Genomic DNA, 24956 nt, shown 5'->3' with positions numbered 1-24956 from the left:
GCCATTCAGAACCCTGAGGTGTATGTTGGTTGTAGCATATTCATTGTAGGAACTAGGTCGCACCAAGATGGGATCTATCAACCTCGATAGATGAGAGGAGTAGTCCTATGATAATCGAAAGATTGAGTCCTTAAGCCCATGGCCATGGCAGAGTGAAATAATGGAAAAAGAGTTTTCTATTAGGGTTTCACATCAGACTCAGATCGATCGATTGATTCATATGACTGATGTTGGGTTTGACGAGTTCACCTTAACCCTAATTCAGTCGGGACTCATGATAGAGGAACTCAATCACACAGGTAGCTACATCGAGAGGTTCATCTTCAGTTCTTATGGGTTGCCACCACATACTACTAGGTGTCACTGATGGATTTTAGGAGTAATTAGAATGATCTTGATGATCGATCATTCTAATTGTCTGAATCAGAAGAGTTATGATCCATCGAAAAGAGTTTCGATGATGTCGATGATGAGATCATGACATGTCTCATTACCATGCGAAACTGAACCTAACTGGATTACACAAACAAGGGTTAGGATCTGGATGTCATTAATTGGGCTAACCCAATTGATTTGGATAAGATCCAATTAGGTTCAAGAAAATCGTTCTAGCACACGATTGAGCCTAACTTTTTCCTCGTGTAATCTTTTCTGTCTCTACTGAGCTAAATATGATTTGACTCATCCAGAGAATCTTGAAAAGGTTTCTCTCAGTCTAAATGAAGCTTGTCTAGCTCAAAAAAGTCTTGTCTTAATTCATGAGATGAATTTAAGACAACACCTGCTAAATTCTAACACCTGCCAATTTTATTTTAGGACATCTGTCAAATGTTGACATATGGATCTTAAACTGAAGAGAGCTCATTGGAGGATTTTTATGGAGTGTCCACATGCCTAAACTACATTGAATTGGGTGCCATAATCAGATTATGGTGTGAGCCCAATTGGATTAAACTGGACGCCCCAAATGGATAAGGATGAAAGAGTCCTGATTAACATGGACTCTTTGGCGCCACCCTGCTTATGCTTATCCAAAGTTGGTGCCAACATAGGAGAGAGGGTGAGGATTTTTATCTAATATGATCAGATAATATCACTCCATCAATCAAAATTTTTTCAAAATTTATTGGAATTTTTTGATTGGTCGAATGATGTGGCACTGCGCAGCATACAAGGTCTATAAAATCCTTATTTGTGCCTAGGGTTTGTATGTTTCTGCTCAATACCCAGTCAAAACAAGAATCTTCTCCTCTTCTCCACATCCTCCCTACTCTCCTCTCTCCCCTCTTCACATCCAAGGAGTTGGACATCCATCTGGCAAAGGTCCAAGGTGTGGTGATGCTTGGAACAGAAGGCTGTAGGACATCTTCGGCAGGCTGCTGCTCCAACTTCAGAAGGAGTTCTGAAGTACTTCCAAATCAGATAGAGATCTGATTTTTGGAGTATAGATTCATGAGGAGAAGACATTCTAGGTTCTATCTGAGTGGATATCGGTAGAGGCCAGGCGCTTGCGTAGCTACATCAGAACCTCGGGCTGTGCAGAGATCATCTACAGGGTAATCAGATTACCCTTGAGGTATGTCTATACTTCTCATATTTTTAGATTTAATTTTAAATTTAAAATATTAGATAATAAAATTAGATCTAACATACATTAGATCTGAAATAGCGTAGGATAAAATTTTTAAATTATTCTACCCCAGATTTGGTGAAATTTGAAAGATCCTACAAAGGAAAAGGATATTTTTCCTTCAAGTATGAGGTGTCACATCAGTACATCTCATCCTTCAATTGATTGAGTTGCAAAAGTAATTGGATTGGAGTTCATCCTACTTTTCTGCGACATCTGACGTGCATGTGAAGTAGAGGGTCTGCATCTCCAGGCCTCCATGAAGGTTTATATCAGATTATTTGAGATTTGATCTCTGGTTCTATTATGATTTAGGTAAGGATTTGATCTTTAATCATGTAAAATAATAAAAAAAATTTTAGATACAACTTGGACCTTATGAAGAGAAACTGTTTCCCTTCCCTTCAATTGGTATTAGAGCAGGTCTGAAATATATACATGCATAATAAAATTTTTTGAGATTAATTACATAAGATATAATTAAAATTTTTTATGAGATATTAAATATAATTTAAATATATTTATATAAAATTTTTTATTTAATTTTGATCGGATTAGAGGTGCCTAATCAATGGTTGATCAAAGTTATTATAAGTTTGTTATAACAGAATTCTGCTGTTCCTGAATTTTTGATGAAATAACAACATGAATTAAAATTTATTTTAAATTTATTTTAATAAAATTTTAATATTATTATTTTTTTTATAAAGTAGAGATTATCTTAGATCTGAATTGAATCTATTTCAATGGATATTTAGATCTGAATCCTATCAAAATTCAGTACTGTGTGAAAATAGATTTTACCAAAAATTTATTCTTTATGCATTCATATTTGCATCTAATCAATTTTTTATATGATATCAAATCTAAAATTAATATTTTATAATCAGTATAAGATGTGTTTCAGATCTGATATAATGTATATGATATATTAAATTTAATTAGATTAGATGAAGAATATAATTGATAAGATCAAGGATATGTTCATGACATAAAATAGTTTTGTCAATAATTGCATGTTGGTGTAATTATATATGAAATTAGATTTCAGATCTTAGTAGTTTAGTACTCAAATTGATGAGATCATCAGACCATCCAGTCATAGGAGATTGAAGAGATTAATCTCTCTTTTGCCTATTCGATGGGTTCTCTTATGACGTGTAGGGGTGTCATTGTGATCCGATTTTATGAAGAAGAAAAGCAAATAGATTTTTATGTATTATTTTGATCATAAATATATTTAGATTAGATCTAAAGTGATTTATAATTTATTACAATAGGATAAAATTCAAATATAAAATTATTTTACATCCAAATTATATGTTACATATGATGTAATCGGTATTGATTTAAAGATTGTCATGATATATGAGATATATGTATGAAGTTTTGATCATACCTATGTATATTTAATTGTTAAACATATTATAAAAATTTATTTTCATGTGTTAAAATATATGGCATGCTTCATCTGAAACCCTTGTAGAATAGTTCTACAGACTGAAACAAATATTTCACACATTTAATTATGAATTAAATTTTGAATGATCTAGATTTGAGAATTGAAGATCATTAAGATACAACAAAAAATGATGGGCAAAGGGTCAGCATGAATCAGGTCCTTCTAATGGGTTAGACCTAGGGTTAGAAACACATATGGATCATGTAGAGAAATTGATTAAATCTAATCAAATATTGTATTAGATCAGATCAGTATTTCTCTAAATCGATCTATTAGTTGTAGTTTGATCAAGTCTATGTATTTAACCATAATAAATGGACCATGATCATGGCTCCATGATTGAGCCCGAATCTTCTGGTGAACCAAATCGAAACTAACTAAACAGTTGGTGTTTAAGGTAAATTTGGCAGATTTGATCAAGTGATTTTTAATTGGGAGCTATTCACCTAGATGCATCTACGGTGAGTTAAGGACATATCCCTTCCACTGATCTCACTTACCTGGCCAACATGATAGATTATGTTTTGGCTAGGTCACTAGTCGATTCGTATAGACCGATGCCATTAAAGTGAATTAGTGTGACTGATTTAAGTATCTTTAGATCAACTTGTGCCTAATCCTTTATATGACTTGATGAAGTCAGTAGGAGGATTTGCACCTTGTAGGTCGACTTCTTCTTTTATTATCAGATTAATGAAGTCAAATCTTCTAAATTATTAGATCCATAAAGTGATAAAGTTATGAGATAACTTGGTCATTACCTCCCATTAAGGTGCGTGATAATGAGTCCAATATTTCAAATAAGAATTGGAGGCACCACACGCCTGGTGTCTATTACATATCGAAATTGTCATTCATCATATGACCATCATGATGTACCTTCAGATCAATGCTCAAGTTGGCCGAGCCACACTCAGACCTGGCATCCATTTGTTGGATGCACTTGGTGTGTCATGTTAATGGTTGGACCTAACCAAAATTTTCAATGGAGGCATCACACGCCAGCTGAAGGGAAGCCTGGGGCAAAACTTATTGCTAAAAATTATTTGGAGAAATAATTGGTTATGAACCTATCCATGGATGCATTAGGATTGGTCGAGCCACACTCAAGCCCGAATGTAGTCTGTGTGGATTTTAGTACCCACTAAAGAATTAGCGTAATTCCTCGAGTTGGAAGTAGAGGCTACCAATTCATAAAAATAATGGGAGGATCTTTAGACTAAAGTCCATATCTTTAAGATCAAAAATAATTTATGTACTAATAGACTAATATTTTTTTTTCAGTTATGGCCAACATACTATCCCTCCATGCGCTGTTGGACAATGACAGGCTCATCGGACCCAAATTCAATAGTTGGTATCGAAAGTTGAAGATCGTCTTGGAGTACAAGAAGATTTTGTATATCTTTACAGATCAGGCACCTGAAGAAGCTACAGTTAATGCTCCTCATGCCACGAGAGATACTTATATGAAGTAGCTCAATGACCGCACGATTGTGCATTGCGTGATGAGGGCAGCCATGAACGATGAACTTAGTTGTAAGTTTGAGGATGCGCAGCTAGAGGAGATCATTCAAATGTTGAATGAGTCTTTTGGCATCCCTGAGGATGTGGAGAGAGACAAAACCTCCTACGCAGTGTTCAATGCCCGTATGTGAGAGGGGGCTTCAGTCATCGATCATGTATTGTACATGATTGAGCAGATTGAACGCCTTAGCAAACTTGACTTTTCATTGCATGAACAGATAGGCAAGGATACTATCATCAATTCGCTACCAAAATCCTATCTATTCTTTCTCAGTCATTATAGAATGACAAAGCCTACGGGTAAACTACTACAGTTTGCTAGGGTTACAGCAGACTTTTGAGAAGGATCACCAGCTCTAGAAGGAGCTCATGAATTTAGTGGGAGGTTCATCTGCAGGGCGTCGATCCTCTAAAAGAGGAAAAAAGAAAAAAAGTACAAAAATCTCGTGCCGCTGATCCTATTTAGAGCAAACCATAAAAAGTTGATAAGAGCCAGGTAGAGTGCTTCTTCTACAAGAAGCTGGATCTTTGGAAAAGAAATTGTCCTACCTACATAGCCAACTTTGATGCAAACAGGCCTAAAAATAAGAAAAAGAAGCAAACAGTTGCTTCACAAGGTACTTATATGATAACACCTTGTAATTTCTCTGTTTGTGATACTACTACCTAGGTATTGGATACCAGAAGTCTTATTAATATATGCAATTCATTGCAGAAAATACAGATAAGTAAGAAGTTTTGAGAGGATGAGTGGTTCCTTAACATTGGAGATGGAAGTCTCGTTCCAGTTCTGGCCTTGAAAACTTTGTAGCTTGTCTTCGAGTCTAGTAGTGTCATGTTAAATGATTGTCATTATTGTCCCTCTTTTTTGATGAATGTCATCTCTATAGGCCTTTTGGTCAAACTTGGTTACAAGTTTATAATAAAGGATGATTTTTGTAATATCATTATGAATGATACTACAATTATAAGTGGATAATTGAAACATGGCATATACATAATATCATGACCTGTTAGTGTAATATACAACCCCAGTAAATATCCTAAACTAGATAATGTCAGTGAATCCTACCTTTGGCATTGTAGGCTTGGTCATGTGAACAAGAATTGGATTGACAGGTTGATCAAAGAGCATGTCCTTGAGAAAGATGATTGTGAATCATTGCCTACCTGTGAGTCCAGTCTACTTGATAAGATGACTAAGTCACCTTTTAAGGAAAAAGATGAAAGAGCTAGCAATGTCCTAGGTCTAATATATACTGATGTATGCGGGCCTATGAACATAAGTGCCAGAAGAGGATACTACTACTTCATGACATTTACAGATGACCTATCGATGTATGGGTATGTCTATCTTATGAAGCATAAGTCAGAATCATTTGAAATATTCAAACGATTCTATACTGAAGTAGAAAAATAAACTGAAAAGAGTATTAAGATCCTTCGATCAGATCGAGGAGGTTAATACATCACCAGTGAGTTTCTGACATATCCGAAAGAGAATGAGATTCTCTCATAGTAGATTCCTCTTGGAACACCACAACATAATGGGGTGTCAGAGAGGAAAAATCGAACCTTGTTAGACATGTCCGATCTATGATGGGCTTTGTGAGTCTGCCAATCTTCTTCTGGGGATATGCTCTAGAAACTACCTGCTACATTCTGAATAAGGTGCCCAGCAAGTCTGTCGGTAAAACTTCATATGAGATATGGACTGGGCGTAAGCTGGTGCTGTCACACCTTAGGGTCTGGGGGTATCTAGCTTATGTCAAGTATTTAAAAATAGATAAGCTTGGATCGAAGTCTGACAGATACTTATTTGTAGGGTACCCAAAGAAAACTAAAGGGTACTACTTCTACCTCGCTGCAGAATAAAAGGTGTTTATCAGTAGTCGGACAGTCTTTTTGAAAAAAGAGTTCCTTGGTGAAGGAGCTAAAACTTGTAAAATTGAACTTGATGAAATTCATGAGGTGGAAGGATCGACACACACAGAATTGGATTTGATTAGTGAATTGAATCCGAAGCCAGTAGAGGCACCATTAAGGAGATCTGATAGAGTACCACATCAATTAAACAGATACTATAATTTTTTGGTCCGAGATGATGATCCCATCGAACTTGATGAGAATGATGAGGATCCGATCACCTATATGGAGGCCATGCAAAGGCCCAACTCTCAAAAATAGCTTGAGGCCATAAAATTCAAGATGGAGTCCATGAAGATCAATAATGTATGGACACTAGTTGATCCATCCAAAGGGATAAAATTTATAGGATGTAAATAGATTTTTAAGAGAAAAAGAGGAGCGGACGGCAAGGTAGAGACCTATAAAGCCCATCTAGTTGTCAAAGATTACCATCGGCGTTATGGTATTGACTATGATGAGATGTTCTCTCCTGTGGTAATACTTAAGTCCATCTAGATTATGCTTTCTATCGCTACACACTTAGATTACGAGATCTAACAGATGGATGTCAAAATCACTTTTCTTAATGGGGAGCTGGAAGAAGAGGTATATATGATACAACCTGAAGGGTTCACATCTACAGATGAGTTGAAAGTGTGCAAGCTGAAAAGGTCTATTTATGGACTTAAGCAGGCATCTAGGAGTTGGAATATGCATTTTGATAAGGTGATCAAAATGTATGGCTTCGTTAGGAATGGAGAAGAGTCTTGCATCTACAAGTGGGCTTTCGATTCTATAGTTATCTTTTTTGTGCTGTATGTGGATGATATACTGTTACTAAGAAATGACATCCCAGCTTTACAGAGTGTGAAGCTATGGTTATCATCACAGTTCTCTATGAAGGATTTGAAAAAAATATCCTACATCTTTGGGATGAAGATCTATAAAGATAGATTTAGAAGGTTGCTTGGATTATTCCAAAACACATACATCGATATCCTGTTGAAGCGGTTCAATATAGATAATTCCAAGAAAGGCTATCTTCTGATAGGCCATGAAATTACTCTTTCCAAGAAGGATTGTCTGATAACTCCTGAGGAGAGAGAGCGCATGAGTAGAATACTATCTGCTTCGATAGTGGGATTTATCATGTACTCTATGATATGTACGAGGCTGGATATGGCCTATTCACTAAGGGTAATGAGTAAATACTAGTCTGATTTGGATGAGAAGCATTGGAAGATTGCAAAAGCAATTCTTAAGTATTTAAGAAATACTAAAGACCAATGACTATTTATGAAGACACTGATCTGAAACTTATAGGATATACTGATTTTAATTTTCAGTCAGATTGTGATGATAATGAAGCATGTCGGACTAAGTATTTACTCTGAATGGAGGAGCTGTTTACTAGAAAAATTTCAAGCAACATACTGTGGCCAATTTTGTGTGCGAAGCAGAATACATTGCTGCATCGGATGCTGCAAAGGAGGAGGTGTGGTTGTAAAAGTTCATCAATGAGCTGGGAGTTACACCTTCCATTGATGGCCCTGTATTGCTATACTGTGATAGCTCCAGTGCCATAGCTCAGGTGAAAGAACTCAAGTCGCACCATCACACCAAGCATATTCTGTACCACTATCATTGGGTGTGGGAGATCGTGAACCGTGATGACGTCGAACTTTTGAAGATCGATGGAAAGGAGAACCTAGCCGACCCCATCACTAAAGCTCTCAGGATCAAAGAGTTTGATAATTTCAAATAAAAAATGGGTATAAAATACTATCCTGATTGGCTTTAGTCTAAGTGAGAGTTGTTGAAAATTATGTCTTAAAATCAATCATGTGACGATTGACTTCATCCTTATATATGAATTATTGATTATTGAATAAAAGTTATTCTGATATTTTTTATTACAAAGTTACATCTTTCTTGAACTATTGTACTGTGATGAAGTCCTTAGAACTATGCTAGTATACGATAAAGAGAGAATTTATCGTATAGTTCTTAAACATGTTCGTGACCAAATGATACGTCATTACAAGATGATGACGTTTATCAAGTAGAGGTCGTTGTGTGCCATATAGGTTGGTTATCCTATTAACCAAGGAGTAAGGTGACACTGGTATGGCATACAGATGAGATGTAGGTGTACATCATCATTGAACAAGTGATTTACCTGTTGAGCATTTTATTATCAAGAGCTGCTTGCAAAACATATAGGTATAAGTATCCTTCAGACCTGAGATCACCATAGTGACTTCCAAGCAACTCACTGTGCTTTGGTGCCGGACTATCTAAATTTCTAATCTACTGGGTACAGTCAAGTACTTGCGAAGTCTATGTGTGAATCAAGATGAGATTGATCTCTCCAGATTATTAGAGTTGATGTATTACTGTATTTCAATTTAGCAAAGCCTTGGCCAGGATAATCCATGAGATCGATTTGAAAGGTTGAAATACAATGCGGATGAAGCAATCTCGGTTGATAGTTAACTTGAGACTATCCTAGAGCATTCAAGATCAAAAAGATGAATTATATAGTAACCATATGTATGGGTTCTGAAATATTCTTTTACGATAATTCGACCTATCTGGACGTCGGGAACCATTGCTAGATGGTATCTCAATTAGTGCAGGAATTGGTTCCTATACTATCGGCTTAGTGTTTGAACCTATGGAGTTACGCACACAAGTCAAACAAAATAGAAAAGAATTAGCCTATATTTATATGTTCAATTTGGAAGTACTTAACTTGATTGAACATATAAGCTAACTTGATTAAGAATTAAGTTATGGATCAAACGGGATTGAAGAGTTGACTATATCTAGCTAGCACTACACATGAGGTTCAAGTTCGATCCTGAGGATGAATAGTTTCTGATCTATGATCCATGGAGCATACGAAAGATTGAATTTAAGTGTTGATTAATTTTAGATTAGATCTAAATTAATTAGTTTTAATTGGGTCTAAAATCTATGTTAGACTTGGTACAAAAATCCTAAAGAGTTTGAGATTGACAGTCTTTCGAAATTATTTTGACCAGCTTCGAATTGGATTCAAATCGGATCCACTTTTGATGAGATATGAGTATTCCCACTTGTACTAGGATTTTTCTCTATTATGGACCAACCAACATCTAGAGCTTTGCTCATTTGGGGCATCCTATGTGGGTGAGAGAGTGGGTGCAAATTGATTGTCATATGTGATGGTAATTCTATCTCATGCAGGAATCCTTCTTTCATGAGTATTGGACTGATTCAAATCAGATTTGAGTTAGGACTCCTATACTTATTAGATCATGAAAATCATCTATAAATAGAGAGGATCTCTACCTATAGATGCATAGCAAATAAATCAGATTGAGAGAAGAGAGAAAGAGAGAGAGGCATGAGAAGAGAGAGAGAGGTCCCTTCTTCTCCCTTGCCCTCCCCTCTTGTTGGCGCCCCTCTTCCCTTGGTTGTGGATCCATCTTGGACATCCCACCTACTGGTATGAGGTATCACACTAGCACATCTCATCTCTTGATTGATTGAGTTACGAAGGCAATTGGATTGGAGTTCATCCTACTTTCCTACGGCATCTGATGTGCATGCGAAGTAGAGGGTCTGCATATCCAGACTCCGTGAATGTTTATATCAGATTATTTAAGATTTGATCTTTGGTTTCACTGTAATTCAGGTAAGGATTTGATCCTTAATCATGTAAAAGAATAAAAAAATTTTCAGATGCAACATGGGCCTTATGAAGAAAAACTGTTTCCTTTTTCTTCAACTCGTTAGTGACTTTCTCAATACTGCAGTAGTGTAATTGATCCTTTGACCTGCGGTACTACAGCTACTCGTAGTGAGGCTGCTGGAGTTTGACTATACATAAACATTGACTCAATGAGTCTTTGTAGTGGATGTTGGTGATAGTTGATCCACTGTAGGAGTAGGATGTACATCTAGATGGAATCTATCGATTCTAGTGGAAAAGAGTAGTCCTATGTGATTTAAGAAGCTAAGTTCTTAAGTCTATGGCCATAGTAGCATGATTAATGAAAAAGAGTTTTCATAAGAATCACACATAGACTCGAGCTAATTGAATCTATCATATGACAGATGATGAGTTTTGATGATTTATCCATGATCTGCCATCGGGTCGAAACTCACGATAGAGGGACTGTATCATGCGTTAACTGCACCTAGAGGTTCATCACCTTTTATTTTGCTAGATTGTCACTACATACTGTTAGGTGTCACTGATGGATTGTAAGACCCACGAGCATCATCTCGATGATCGATGATCTTTGATGGGTAGAGTTGGAATGGTTCCAACCCATTGAAAGAAATTTTAATGATATTATGATAGGGATCATAATATATTTCACTATCAAACAAAGTAGAACCTATGGGATCACATACAAAGAGATTTTTGACTGATCAGATGGTTGAATTGTGATTATGAATCATGATAGGATTTAGTTATCAATTTGATTGATGATTAATCCAATGCAAAAGTTGCAATTAAGTAACTCGCTAAAGAGTTAGAGAGTTATAAGAGAATTAATTAGCAATTGGATTGCTAATTGGCTCAATATGATTAAGCAATGGGACTTACATCAAGTCTAATTAAATTAGATTCAATTTGACTTGGTATGGGTTTGATTTGATCAAGCCTAATGGTGTTATAAGATAACCTAATTACATAGGAGGATAATTTCTTGTTTGATTAGGATTTGGGTTTGACTTAATTCTTAATCAGATTATGATCTAACAAAGAATGTTTGAGTTTCTATTTAGACTAGGAGTTCTCCTCTTCATGGGTGTACTAAATCTTAATTAGATTAGGATTAAATTAAGTTTGACTCAAGTACCAAGAAAGAGTCCAAAAGGACTAGGACTCCTCTAATTAGGTGACTTATAATTCTTAATTGGATTAGATTTTAATCTAAATAGTTTGGGCTTCTAATCAGATTAAAATTTTAATCTATTTAGATTTAATCAATTTTTAATATGATTAAAATTAATTAGAGTTTTATTTGATTTAAATCAGCCATCTAAAGAGAAGTCCCATGTGGTATGTATTGAAAATTATGTCCTAAAGCCAATCATTTGACGATTGTTCTAATTATAAATATATATGAATTGATAAATAATAAAAATTATTTGATATATTTTATCACAAGGATACATCTTCTAACGAACTCATATATTGTGATGAAGTTCTTAGGACTACTTTGATCGATAAAAGAGGATTTAACCCGTAGTCTTTAAATTGGTTCGCGACCAAACGATATGCTATTATTAGGACAATAGCGATATCAAGTGTAGGTCATTGTATACTATATACTTGGTAGTCTTCATAACCAAATAGTATGAAGATACTGGTATATCATGTAGGTGAGATATAGGAGTATATCATCACTGAACGTGACTAACTGCGGAGCACTCTGCTGTCAAAGGTAGCTTGCGAAGGGTATGGGTATAAGTATCCCTCCGACCTGAGATCACCACAGTGACTTACAAGCAACTCACTATACTTTAGTGCTAAACTAACTGAGTTTCTAATTTAGTAATGGAAGGTTTTTGAGTGCAGTCAAATACTTGTCAAGTCAGTGCGTGAGTCAAGATGGGATTGATCCCTCCGAATTAGTAGGAGATATGCATTAGTGTATTTCAATTTAGTAAAATCTAAGCCCAAATAATTCATGTGATGGATTTAAAAAAGATTAAAATATAATGTGAATGACTTATCTAGGATTGACAATTAAATTCTAGATCATCCTCGAGCATTAGGGTCAAAGGAATGAATTATACGGTAACCATACGCCAATAAGTTCTTGAATGTTGCTTCACCACCATTCGATCTATCCGGACGTCGGGTCATCATTGCTAGATGGTTACATCAATTGGTTTAGGAAGGTATTTCTATGCTACCAGCTTAGGTTCAAACCTATGGGATCACACTCAAAAAAAGTTTTTGACTGATCATGGGCTGATCAACGATTGAGAATCGTTTAAGGGCTTAATCATCAATTTGATTGATGGTTAACCTTATGCAAAAGTTACAATAAATTAATTTATCAAGTGTTAGTAAATTAATAAATAATTAATTAATAATTAAATTATTGATTAGCCCAATTTGATTGAGCAAAGAGGATTAAATAAAATCTAATTGAATTAGATTCAATTAGATTTGACTCAATCAGGTAATGAGATGATCTAATTGAAATCTAATTCAATTAGATTTAATTCTTAATTTGATTAGGATTTAATTAAGAATTTATGAACCTAACTATATTGGATTTCATATATTTTATTTGGGCTAAACCAGATATGATTTGGTTTGGATTCAAATAAGGAAACTTAGAGTCCTTATTGGAATGGGACTCTACTCCCTGTACTAACCTAGATTGCACGCTATATATCTCCATGTACAAAATTATTTTATATGAAATTTTTTCACACCAAAGAGTCCTTTCTCTTATCTATCTTACATCCAAATTTGATTTGATTTTGATAAAATAAAGGTTCTAAAATTAAATTTTAAAATATTCTTTATCAGGAGAATTTGTTCTCATCCAGATCAACCTCTCCATGCCAATAATTTTTTTCTCCTTATATGTGAGATATTTTGAGTCAACTTTTTATAAGAGATTGGTTTACTATGGAAAAATATAAGAAGGGGCATCTCATATTTTTTTGGCATATTTTGGGATGTGAAATTATGTAGGGAGGCAGAATCCTGTAAGAGTCCAGGATCACTAGGACTCTTCACCCCACCTCTTCACATGCCTATAAAAGGGGATTTTATGGCTTTTTTTGAGTGTGCAAGATACCAGAAGAGATCTCTTCATATGGTAAAAGTTTGGGCATGGTTCATGATGTAAAAAATAGAGAAGAGGGTCCTCTCTCTTGGGATGTGCACAAAAATCTAAATTTTAAAATTTTGGTTCTAAGGGTTTGGGAAGAGAGAATAAATTAGAAAAAATTATTTTCTTATTCATCTTTCTTATACCTCTTTATCTCCTCCAGAAGTCCATCTTCAATCTTTAGAAAAGTTTTAGAGATTTGAAGAAAGGATCCAGATCAGCCAAGAAGAAGGTCTTTATGCGAGCTAGCACTCCTGATAAGATCGATCAGATCGGGGCTTCGAGTAGATTTTTCATAGAGGCTGGACGTGTATGTGACTATGAGCAACTAGCAAGGGTCCTCTCTACCATATCTCTTAGTAGTAGAGATCATTGACCCTTGATCAGATTTGAAGTTCTTAACTCAGATTAGAAGTAGATGTGATCTACTGCTCATATGCATGCATGCTGATTTTATCTTTGGATTATTTTAGATTTTATATGCAATATAACATATCATAGATCCTAGAGTAGGTTGATTTGATGATTAGATCATATGTATGTTAGATTAATTTGATTAATCTAGTTGTCTTTCACTATAATTTTTTTTTCAAAAAATTTAAAATACATGTATGAAATCGCCTACGTATCCCAACAGTGGTATTAGAGTCTAGATTCATTATGACATGATTTATGTGTATATTAAATCTGAATTTTAGTTTTATTTAGATCTGAAATGTGATATTTTGATCTAAATTTAATTAATGATTGATTGCACAAACTGACATAAGATTATCCTGCTGCAGGGTTTATCTCTTACAGTGAAAAGGGTGTCCTAGTTTGTGCTGATCGTTGATAAAATCTAATTTTATGTCATGCATGTGATACTTATGATCTGATTTAGATGTGATCTAAGATTGTAATTAGATTTGATATAATTTAGATTAGATTTAAATTCAAACATATATGATATGTGATTAGATTAGATGATCCGATTAGCAAGTACTTAGATTGGATTGATCACGAGGCCGTTCGGTCATAGGAGCAAGAAGGGTTTAAAGACCCTCTCTTCCCATTCGATGGGCTACTCTTATAATGTGTAGGGGTGCTATGTGATTAGATCCCATGAAGAAGAACATAAAAGGAAGAACTTACTTTTCTGCAAAATTCTAGATCTTGAAATCCTAAGTTTGTTGTATGTGATACAAAGTTATATGAAAAATAAGGCATCTAATCTATATGATTAAAATTATTTTAATCATGATAAAATAAAATCTTGAATCATAAAAATTTTAAATATGATCTAAAAATATTATGATTAATTTTATTTTAGAATTATGCAAGATTTTTTAGATCTGAAACTTCTTGAATCGTGCTTATAAAATTACTGAGCCGATCTAGTTTTGAACTGAGTTGACCCAGTCTCTTTGTGTAGCCGACTCAATGTTGATTGAGTCAACCTAGTTTTAGAATAAAAAATCTTTACATAATATTTATTGTAAATTATTTGCAAAATAAGAGGTTGAAATTATTTCAAATCATAACTTAAAGCCATGTTGATGCTGAACTTAATTGAGAATTAAGTGTAGAATTGATTAGATCTAGAATTATAAATGAAAGATCTAATATCATTCACATAAAATATAAGGGCATGGATTAGCTCAAATCAGGTCCTCTTAATTGGATTAGACCTAAGGTTAGAATCAAACAGTTAATGAACTAACTAGAGAAATTGATTAAATCTAACTAAATATTGGATTAGATTAAATCAGGATTTCTCTAGAACCAATACAATAGTTGTAGATGGTCAAGTCCATGTCTTTCATTAGATCAAATGGACCTTGATTGTGGCTCAATGGTTGAACCTGAATCATTAGGCTGGTCAAATCAAAACTAATTAATCAATTAGTATCTAAGATAAGTTTGGCATTTCAATCGATGGTTTTTAATTGGGAGTGGCTTACCTGACCATTTCGATGGTGTCTAAGGCAAGCATAGCAGACCCTCCCACCGATCTCACTTACCTGGCCAATTTGATAAATTATATCTTGATTAGATCACTAAGTGATTCAAGTTGACCCATGTGATTAAGGTTGATCAATGTGACTAATCTAGGTGTCATTTCATCTAGCATGACCCTGATCCAATTCAATGACTTAGTGAAGTCACTGGGAGGATTGTGGTTTACTGATTGATCTTTTCTCATCTCTTCTCTAAACTGATTCCTAAATCTTTTAAATTATTAGATCCATAAATGAGCTAGTTATGGGGATAACTAAATCATAGCCTCTCATTAAGGTGAATAATAATGGGTCCATTATTTTTGATTGACATTACAGGCACCATCCATCTGGTGTTCTCTCTGAATGATAAAATTATCGTTTATCATATGATGACTCTATTGTACTATCTGATAATTGTTGGATAGACTGAGCCATCCTCAAGACTGATCATTCATTAGTTAGAAACACTGAGTAGGTTCATGTTAATGGTTTGATCTAATCGAAACTTTCAGTGGAGGCCCATCGCCTATAGAAATAAAATCTGAGATAAAATTAATTACTAAAAATTATTTAAAAAAATAATTGATTGAGAACCTACCCATAGATGCATATGGATTGATCGAGCCATCCTCGAGCTTGTATGCAGTCTGTGTGGATTCTAGTACCCGCTAAGGAACTAAGGTAATTCCTCAGATTGGAGGTAGAGGCTATCAATTCAACTAAAATAGTAGGAGAACCTTTAGACTAAAATCCAAATCTTTAAGCTTAATCAATTCATAAACATAGAGATCTAGTATTTTTCTTTCAGTTATGGCTAGATGTCTATTGCTCCATTCACTGTTTGATAGTGACTGATTTATAGGATCCAACTTCAATAATTGGTATCGAAAGTTGCAAATAGTTCTAGAGCACAAATGGATCCTAAATATGATTATGGATCAAATACTTGAAGTTCCTACATCCAACCATATGATGCGATCAAAGGTACTATCAGAAGTGGCCACATGATCAAATCACCATGTGGTGTTTTTGAGAGTAGTAAAAAATATGAATTTAGTTGTAAATTCGATGATGCTCATTGGGAGAAAATCCTTCAAATATTGAAGGAGTTCTTTTTGCACCTCTGAAAATGTATCTTTAGTGGAATAATAATTCTTTGAGAAAGAAAAAAAAAAGATGCAAAAGAGTGGTGCTTAGGCTAATGAGTTCGAACTGATAAAAGAGTTTGAGGTTAATCTAGTCTGACAGAATCTTTTGATCCAAACAGGCTAAGGAAGAGAAATCAACAAAGAATTGCTGAACAAGGTACTTATATGATAATTTCTTATGATTTCTCTATCTATGACACTACTACTTAGGTATTAGATATCAGAAGTCCATGCAAATTATTACAATGACTTCATATTAGTAGAAAGATTGAAAACAACAAGAGATTTCTGAACATTGGAGATGGAAGTTATGTTCCAATCCTGGTTTTAGGAATCATCGAGCCTATTTTCAATTCTAAGAATATCATTTTAGTGATTGTCACTATTATCTAATAATTTTGTGATATCATTATAAATGATATTAAAATTATGTGGATAACTGAGAAATGATATTTATGAATAGTCATAGCCTGTTAGTGTATTGTACACAATCAAATAAACTTCCTAAAGTAGATAATGTCATAGAAGCCTACCTTTGGTAGTTTAGGCTCGATCATATAAATAAGAATAGGATCAACATGAGATAATTATCGAAATCAATGATTGTGAATCATTGTCAACCTGTCAATCCTATCTTTTTAGTAAGATGATCGAATCACCTTTTGCTCGGAAAGACAAATGAGCCAATGATGTTTTAAGTCTGATACGTACTGATGTATTAGATCTACGAACATATTTATCATAAATTTGAATTATTTAAAATATTCAAATAAGTCCATAATAAGGTAGAGAAACAAACTTAAAAGAGCATTAAAATTCTTCGGTCAGACCAAAGAAGAGAATGCATTTCAAGTTTTGACATATCTAGAAGAGAATAAAATTCTCTCCTATTGAAATCGACTTTGTTAGACATAGTTTGATCCATGATGAGATTTAAAAATCTACCAATCTTCTTTTAAGGTTATGCTCTTGAGACTACTTGTTATGTTCTAAACTGGATTTCGAATTAATCAGTTGCAAAGACTCCATATGAGATATGGACTAGGCATAACCCGATACTTCTTACCTTGGGGTTTGGGAATGTTTATTTTATGTCGAGCATTTGTAGACCGAATAGCTTGGATTCCAATCCTATATATATTATCTTGTAGCATACCCCAAAGAATCTAGGGGATATAACTTCTACCATGCTAAAGAATAAAAGTTGTTCGGCATTCCTTCTAGAAAAGGAGTACCTTGGTGAAGGTACTGATGCCTTTAATATAAAACTTATGAAGTTTGATAGGTAGAAGAATCGACATAATCTGATGAACCCATAGAACCAGATTTGATTAGATCAAACCTGGAATCCATTGTAGAGGTACCATTAAGGAGATCTGATAGAATACCGTATCTGTCGGATAGATATTTTGATTTCTAGTTTCGGGATGTGATCCTGTTGAACTCGATGAGAACAACAAAGATTTGATCACCTACATAGATGCCATGCAAAGGCTTGACTCTGATTAATGGCTTAGAGCCATAGGTCCGAAATGGAGTCCATGAAGGTCAATGATGTATAGACACTCGTTGATTCACTCGAAGGATAAAGCCCATAAAGTGTAAGTAGATCTTCAATAGGATCAAAGTAGCGCAGATGAGAAGGTGGAGACCTAAAAAGCTTGTCTGGTTGTCTAAAGATATTATCAATATTATGGTATTGACCATAACAAGATATTTTCTTTTGTGGCAATGTTAAATATTTTAGAGTTGAAACATACATTTTGATAAGTGATCAAAATGCATGGCTTAATTGAGAACGAAGAAGAACCCTGCAAATACAAATGGGTTAATAGTTCTATGAGCATATTTCTTATCCTGTATGTGAATGAAATTCTCTTAATCGAGAATAACATTCCTTACATTATAGAAAATAAAGATTTCGCTATTATTATTATTCTCCATAAAGGACTTTGAGAAAAGCATTTCTTATCCTAGTGATGAAGATTTATAGAGATAGATCTAAGAGGCTGCTTGGATTTTTTCAGTCCAATATACATAGGATGTTTATGAGTAGAATTTGTTCTATCATGTACACCATGTATGAGACTGGATATGGTATACTCACTAGGATAGTGAGTGGATACTTAAAAGATCCAGATGAGAATCACTAGAAGATCATACTTAAGTATTTGAGAAATACCAAGGATCGATGACTCGATTATGGAGAATTTGACTTAAAACATGTGGAGTATGACTCCAGTTTTCAGTTAGACATAATAATAGCAAGAACATGTCAGAATACATCCTTATCCCAAATAATGGAGCAATTTGCTGGAATGATTCTAAGCAGAGCAATATAGCCAAATTCAAATTGTGAGGTAGAATGCATTGCAGCATTCGATGCTTACAAAGAAGCTATGTCATTGTACAGGTTCACTGATAAGCTAGGAGTGGCATCCTTTGATGATGGTCCTACTGTATTGTACAGCACCGGAGCTATAGCTCATGCTAAGGAGCCAAAGTCCCATTAGCTTATCAGGTATTCTGCATCGCTACCATCTTATTCAGAAAAATTTGTTAAGGTGACGTCAATCTTTAGAAGATCGATAGAAAGGAGAAGTGACCAACTTATTTACTAGAGCCTTGGTATCTAGGAGTTCTAAGATGATAAATCAAAGATGGTTATGTGATACTATACTGATTGACTTTAGTCTAAGTAGAAGTTATTGGGAATTGTGTCCTAAAGCCAATCATTTGACGATGGTGCTAATTATAAATGTATATGAATTGATAAATAATAAAAGTTATTTGATATTTTTTATCACAAAGATACATCTTCTAATGAACTCCTATATTGTGATGAAGTCCTTAGGACTACTTTGATTGATAAAAGGGAATTTATCGCATAATCCTTAAATTGGTTTGCGACCAAACAATATGCTATTACTAAGATGATAGCGATATCAAGTATAGGTCGTTGTGTGCCATATGTGTTGGTTATCCTCATAACTAAATAGTCTGGAGATACTGGTATGGCATGTAGGTAAGATATAGGAGTACATCATCACTGAACATGACCAACTGCAGAGCACTCTGCTGTCAAGGGTAGCTCATGAAGGGTATGGGTATAGGTGTCCCTCCAATCTGAAATCACTATGGTGACTTGCAAGCAACTCACTGTACTTTAGTGCCAAACTAATTGAGTTCCTAATTTAGTGATGAAAGATTTTTAGGTGCAGTCAAGTACTTGTCAAGTCAGTGCGTGAGTCAAGATAGGATTGATCCCTTCGAATTAGTAGGAGATATGCATCAATGTATTTCAATTTAGCAAAACTTGGGCCCAGATAATCCATGTGATGGATTTGAAAAAGATTGAAATATAATATGAATGACTTATCTAAGATTGATAGTTAAATCCTAGGTCATCCTCGAGCATTAGGATCAAAAGAATAAATTATACGGTAACCATACATCAATAGGTTCTTGAATGTTGCTTCACCACCATTCGACCTATCCGAACGTCGGGTCATCATTGCTAGATAGTTACATTGATTAGTTTAGAAAGATATTCTTGTGCTATTGGCTTATGTTCGAACCTATAAGATCACACTCAAAAAAAATTTCTGACTGATCATGTGGCTGATCAATGATTGAGAATTGTTCAAGGGCTTAATCATCAATTCGATTGATGGTTAACCTTATGCAACAGTTGTAATAAATTAATTTATTAAGTGTTAGTGAATTAATAGAAGATTAATTAATAATTAGATTACTGATTAGTTCAATTTGATTGAGAAAAGAGAATTAAATAAAATTTAATTGAATTAGATTCAATTAGATTTGACTCGATCAGATTATGAGATGATCTAATCGCTAAGGGAGAATTATCCTTGATTTGATCAGAATTTTGGTTCAATCAATTCTTAATTTGATTAAAATTTGATTAAAAATTTATGAATCTAATTATATTAGATTTCATATATTTTATTTGGGCTAAACCAGATGTGATTTGGTTTGGATTCAAAATAAAAAAACTTAGAGTCCTTATTGGAATAGGACTCTTCTCTCTGTGCCAACTCAGATTGCATGTCATATATATCGACACACAAAATGATTTTGTATGAGATTTTTTCACACAAAATATCTTTTTCTCTTATATATTTTATATCCAAATTTGACTTAGTTTTGATAAAAGAAAGGTTCTAAAATTAGATTTCAAAATATTCTTTATCAGGAGAATCTATTCTCATCCAGATCAACCTCTTCATGCCAATAATTTTTTTTATCCTTATTTGTGTGATATTTTGAGGATATTTTTTGTAAAAGATTATGTGGAGAATTGATTTACTATAAAAAAATATGGGATGGGGCATCCTATATATTTTTGGCATATTTTTGGATGTGAAATTATGAAGGGAAGCGGAATCCTGTAAGAGTCCAGAATCACTAGGACTCTTCACCCCACCTCCTTACATGCCTATAAAAGAGGATTTTGTAGTTTCTTTTATATGTACAAGATACCAAAAGAGAGCTCTTCATGTGGTAGAAGATTGGGCATAGTTCATAGTATGAAAATTATTGAGGAGGCTCCTCTCTTTTGGGGTATGCGCAAAAACCTGAATTTCAGATTTTTGGTTCTAAGGGTTTGGGAAGAGAGAATAAATTAGAAGAAAATTATTTTCTTCTTCATCTTTCTTTTACCTTTTTATCTCCTCTAGAAGTATATCTTCAACCTCTCAAAAGATTTCAAAGATTTAAAAAAAAGATCTAGATCAGCCAAGAAGAAGGTCTTCGTATGAGCTAGTGCTCTCGAGAAGATCGATCAGATCGGGGCTTCGAGTGAATTTTCTATAGAGGTCGAATGCATGTGTAGCTATGAGCAATCAGTAAGGATCCTCTCCACTATGTCTCTTAGCAGCAAAGATCATCGATCCATGATCAGATATAAAGTTCTGAACTCAGATTAGAAGTAGATGTAATCTACTGCTCATATGCATGCATGCTATTTTTATCTTCGAATTATTTCAGATTTTATATGCAACATAACATATCATAGATCCTAGAGTATATTGATTTGATGATTAGGTCATATGTATATTAGATTAATTTAATTAATTTAGTTATCTTCTACTATAATTTTTTCAAAAAAATTTCGAAATACATGCATAAAATTGCCTACGCATCCCAATAGTTTGGACTCTCCCTCCTCTCATGTGCCAACTAGTTCCATGCCCACTTGTTTTTGTGCCAACTTTTCATGCCTATTTGTCTCCATGATCGAGACCTTTTTAGCATGCAAGAAGTTCACTTAAATCTCTTCTCTCCATGAGATGGGTGGGTGCAAAAGAAGAAAGGGTGGGCAGCATGAATAATCCTAGAGTCCAAGGGAGTTTGGACACTTATCTCCTATCTAAACTCTATCTCTAATTCCTATTTAAGCTGGGCACCATATGAGGCGTCAAGTAAGGGCTAATATGGATCAGTTTTGGATGTCAAAAAGGAGGAGAAGGCGTGCATGAAAAATTCAAGGGAGAAGAGAGGTGCGGTGTGAAGGGATGGCGTGAGGTTTGTTGCATCTATCCTTTCTTTCTTACCAACAACCAAAGGTTGGTTGTTAGGGCCTTCTCTTCTATCTCTTTTGTCTTTGTTTGGACATAGATTTTTCTCTTCTCTTTGCCCAAAAGTTGGATTAAAATTCTTATATCTCTAGCATAGAGATTTAGTGCATGGATTTTAGGAAGAAAAGAGAAGAAAGTGTTCTTCTCATGATCTCTAGCGTAGAGATCATTCTCCTCCTATTTTCTTCTTCTTCTCTAATAGAGTCTTGAGAGAAAAAAAAAAATTTCAACCATCAAGATGCGATCTCTGTAAGGGAGCTAGCATCCCAGTGAGATCAAGAAGCTTCTGATCAGATCGAAGTCTCATGTGGATATCCGTAGAGGTCAGACATGTGTGGTTTCAAGGGATCTTCGAAAGACATCCATGATCATTAGTTTGTGGTGTAGATTGACCTGAGCCAAGGTATGAAGATTAGGTTTTTTCTAATTATTTTTTTTCTATTTTATTTCTATATCTGAATCCTATCTCACATATATAGATCCTGCTGTATGATTTTAAGATTTGATCTTATGCATGCTTAGATTAAATTAGATTTAATCTGAATTTTTAAAATTTTCACTGCGTACTCATTTTGAAAATTTTGCATGCATGAAACCATGAAATTCTAATAGTGGTATCCAAGCCATGTCATATGCGTGAGATTAGGATTTAGATCTAAAATTTGTAGAGAAAAATTTTAGATCTAAAAGTCTTTGATGTCATTCTGACATAAGGTTGCCCTGGCATAACTTGTTATACTGTATGGTTGTTCTATAATGATATTAAAATTTTTAATTAAAATAAAATTTTAGATCTAATTTTTTAATATATATGTATATATATTATATTATTTAGATCTGAAAAGAGTTTTGAGATCTATTTTGATTTGTATATATGATATATGAAAGCATGTTTAGGGCTGAAATTAGTTTCTATGGCCTGAACTTTATTCATGTATATAATATATGATTGTATGTATGATCTAAAAATTTTTTTAAGATCAAAATATACTTTTCATGCAAAAAATTTAGATCTAAAAATTTAGATTTAAGATCTGAAATTAGTGTTTGTGCATGAGGGATTTGTCATAGGTAGATCAAATTAGGTCATGTAATTGGATTACATCTAAGATTTCTGATTTGATCATTATGGGTCAAAATTGATTTAGCAATTGATCAAATCAAATCAAGTATTAATTAAGGTTAGGTCAATAGAGCTTAAGATCATACAATTATTGTTGATCGAATCGATTGACACCCATATGTAGAATCGATTAACCTAAGGATCTAATTTGGCTCTATCGCTCGAATCTGATTCACCTAAGCTAACCTAATCAGATCAATTAACCAATTGGTGTCTAAGACAAGTAATTGAAAGGTGATTATTTAATTAGTTTCATTCGCTGACTTGACTAATTTATTGATGTCTAAAAAAAGCAATGGGGGCACCCCCACCAATCTTCATTTACCTAGCTAATTTAGAAGATTGTGTCTCAAATATGGTTGCTTGACGGTTTGATTTAGCCCATGCCAATTAGATCAGTCATGTGATGACTGATTAGATGAGATCTAAATTTAAATCTCTATACAAATATTAAATCCTATGGCCTTCCACCATTGTAGATGTGCGGGTGTGCTACCGACGTTGATTGTTCTTGACTGGTCACAATGGTTCAGTTGCATTAGAAAGCACAACCACTTTATTAGCAAAGAGTTACTCCAGGATAAAGATGGGATTGGGTCCAATAACTATTAGGTGATGGACCCAATGACGGCTTTGTACCTGCTTATGAATGGTGGGTCTGACTTAACAAAGAAGTGTGGGCAATAGCTATTAGGTGAGCCTACATGACTTAGAGACCAAGTCGCTGCAACATGCTTAGAGAAGCATCTGGACAAAGAGTTGTCCACATATCGATATGCATGTTACAATAACTGTTAGGTGAGGTACACGATATCGGTGGGACCACAACACCCACTAGAAATCCAGTTATCACATTAGGGTTTTCATTTCTCCATCCAGAGAGTGTGAGAGATCTAATAAAATAATGAGAGTCTTTTTATATCTAAAAGTTTTTAGAATAAATTATAAAATAAGTACAAACATCCAACTAGAATCTTTGCTCTCTGCTGTTTATTGTGTTAGCTTCCAACCCTCTAGCTCAAATTCTAGATATCAACCATTTAACTGAAACTAATTACATAAACTGGCTCACAAACCTAAGAATCATTCTTAATTTTAAAAAATTAAGCAATATTCTTTATTAGAATATTCTAATGTTAACAGTCTGTCCAACCCAAAGTCAATGAGCTATACTTGATGAACAGATGGACAATGACAATAAAGATAGATACTATATGTTGAAGTCCATATTAGATGAACTTCAATGTATGCATGAGTATATGTTTATTGCCAATGACATATTAATTCATCTACAAGTATTGTGAGGTGATTAGAGTTGCACAGCGCATAAGACGTATGGTGGGCAGTCAGTCTATGATCATTATTTGATGATGATTAAGGATATTAAGGAGCTTAAAAGGCTTGACATGACCATGCATAAGAAATTACTTATGGATTTGTTCCTATGATTCTTTTTTATTTTATATGGATAGTTTATGATAAACTACCATATAAATGACCTTATTGGCATCTTATCTGAATTGGTCAAATTATTACTAATAAAGAAACCTTGAAAAGTTCAGAGATATATACCTGGAGAGCATAAAGGAACAAGGATAAGCCTTGAGCAAGCATGTCAAAGTTGCTCAATACTATCCTTATGATTTTCTCTCCTCTCAGTTGAGTTTTAGACTCTAGTATTTTTTATGCATTTTTGTATAGAGTCTATGGGAAGGTAGA

Source organism: Elaeis guineensis, chromosome 1 (genome assembly GCF_000442705.2).
Source record: "Elaeis guineensis isolate ETL-2024a chromosome 1, EG11, whole genome shotgun sequence".
Lineage (NCBI taxonomy): Eukaryota > Viridiplantae > Streptophyta > Magnoliopsida > Arecales > Arecaceae > Elaeis > Elaeis guineensis.
The sequence above is the reverse complement of the archived record's forward strand: the minus strand, read 5'-3'. Positions refer to the sequence as shown.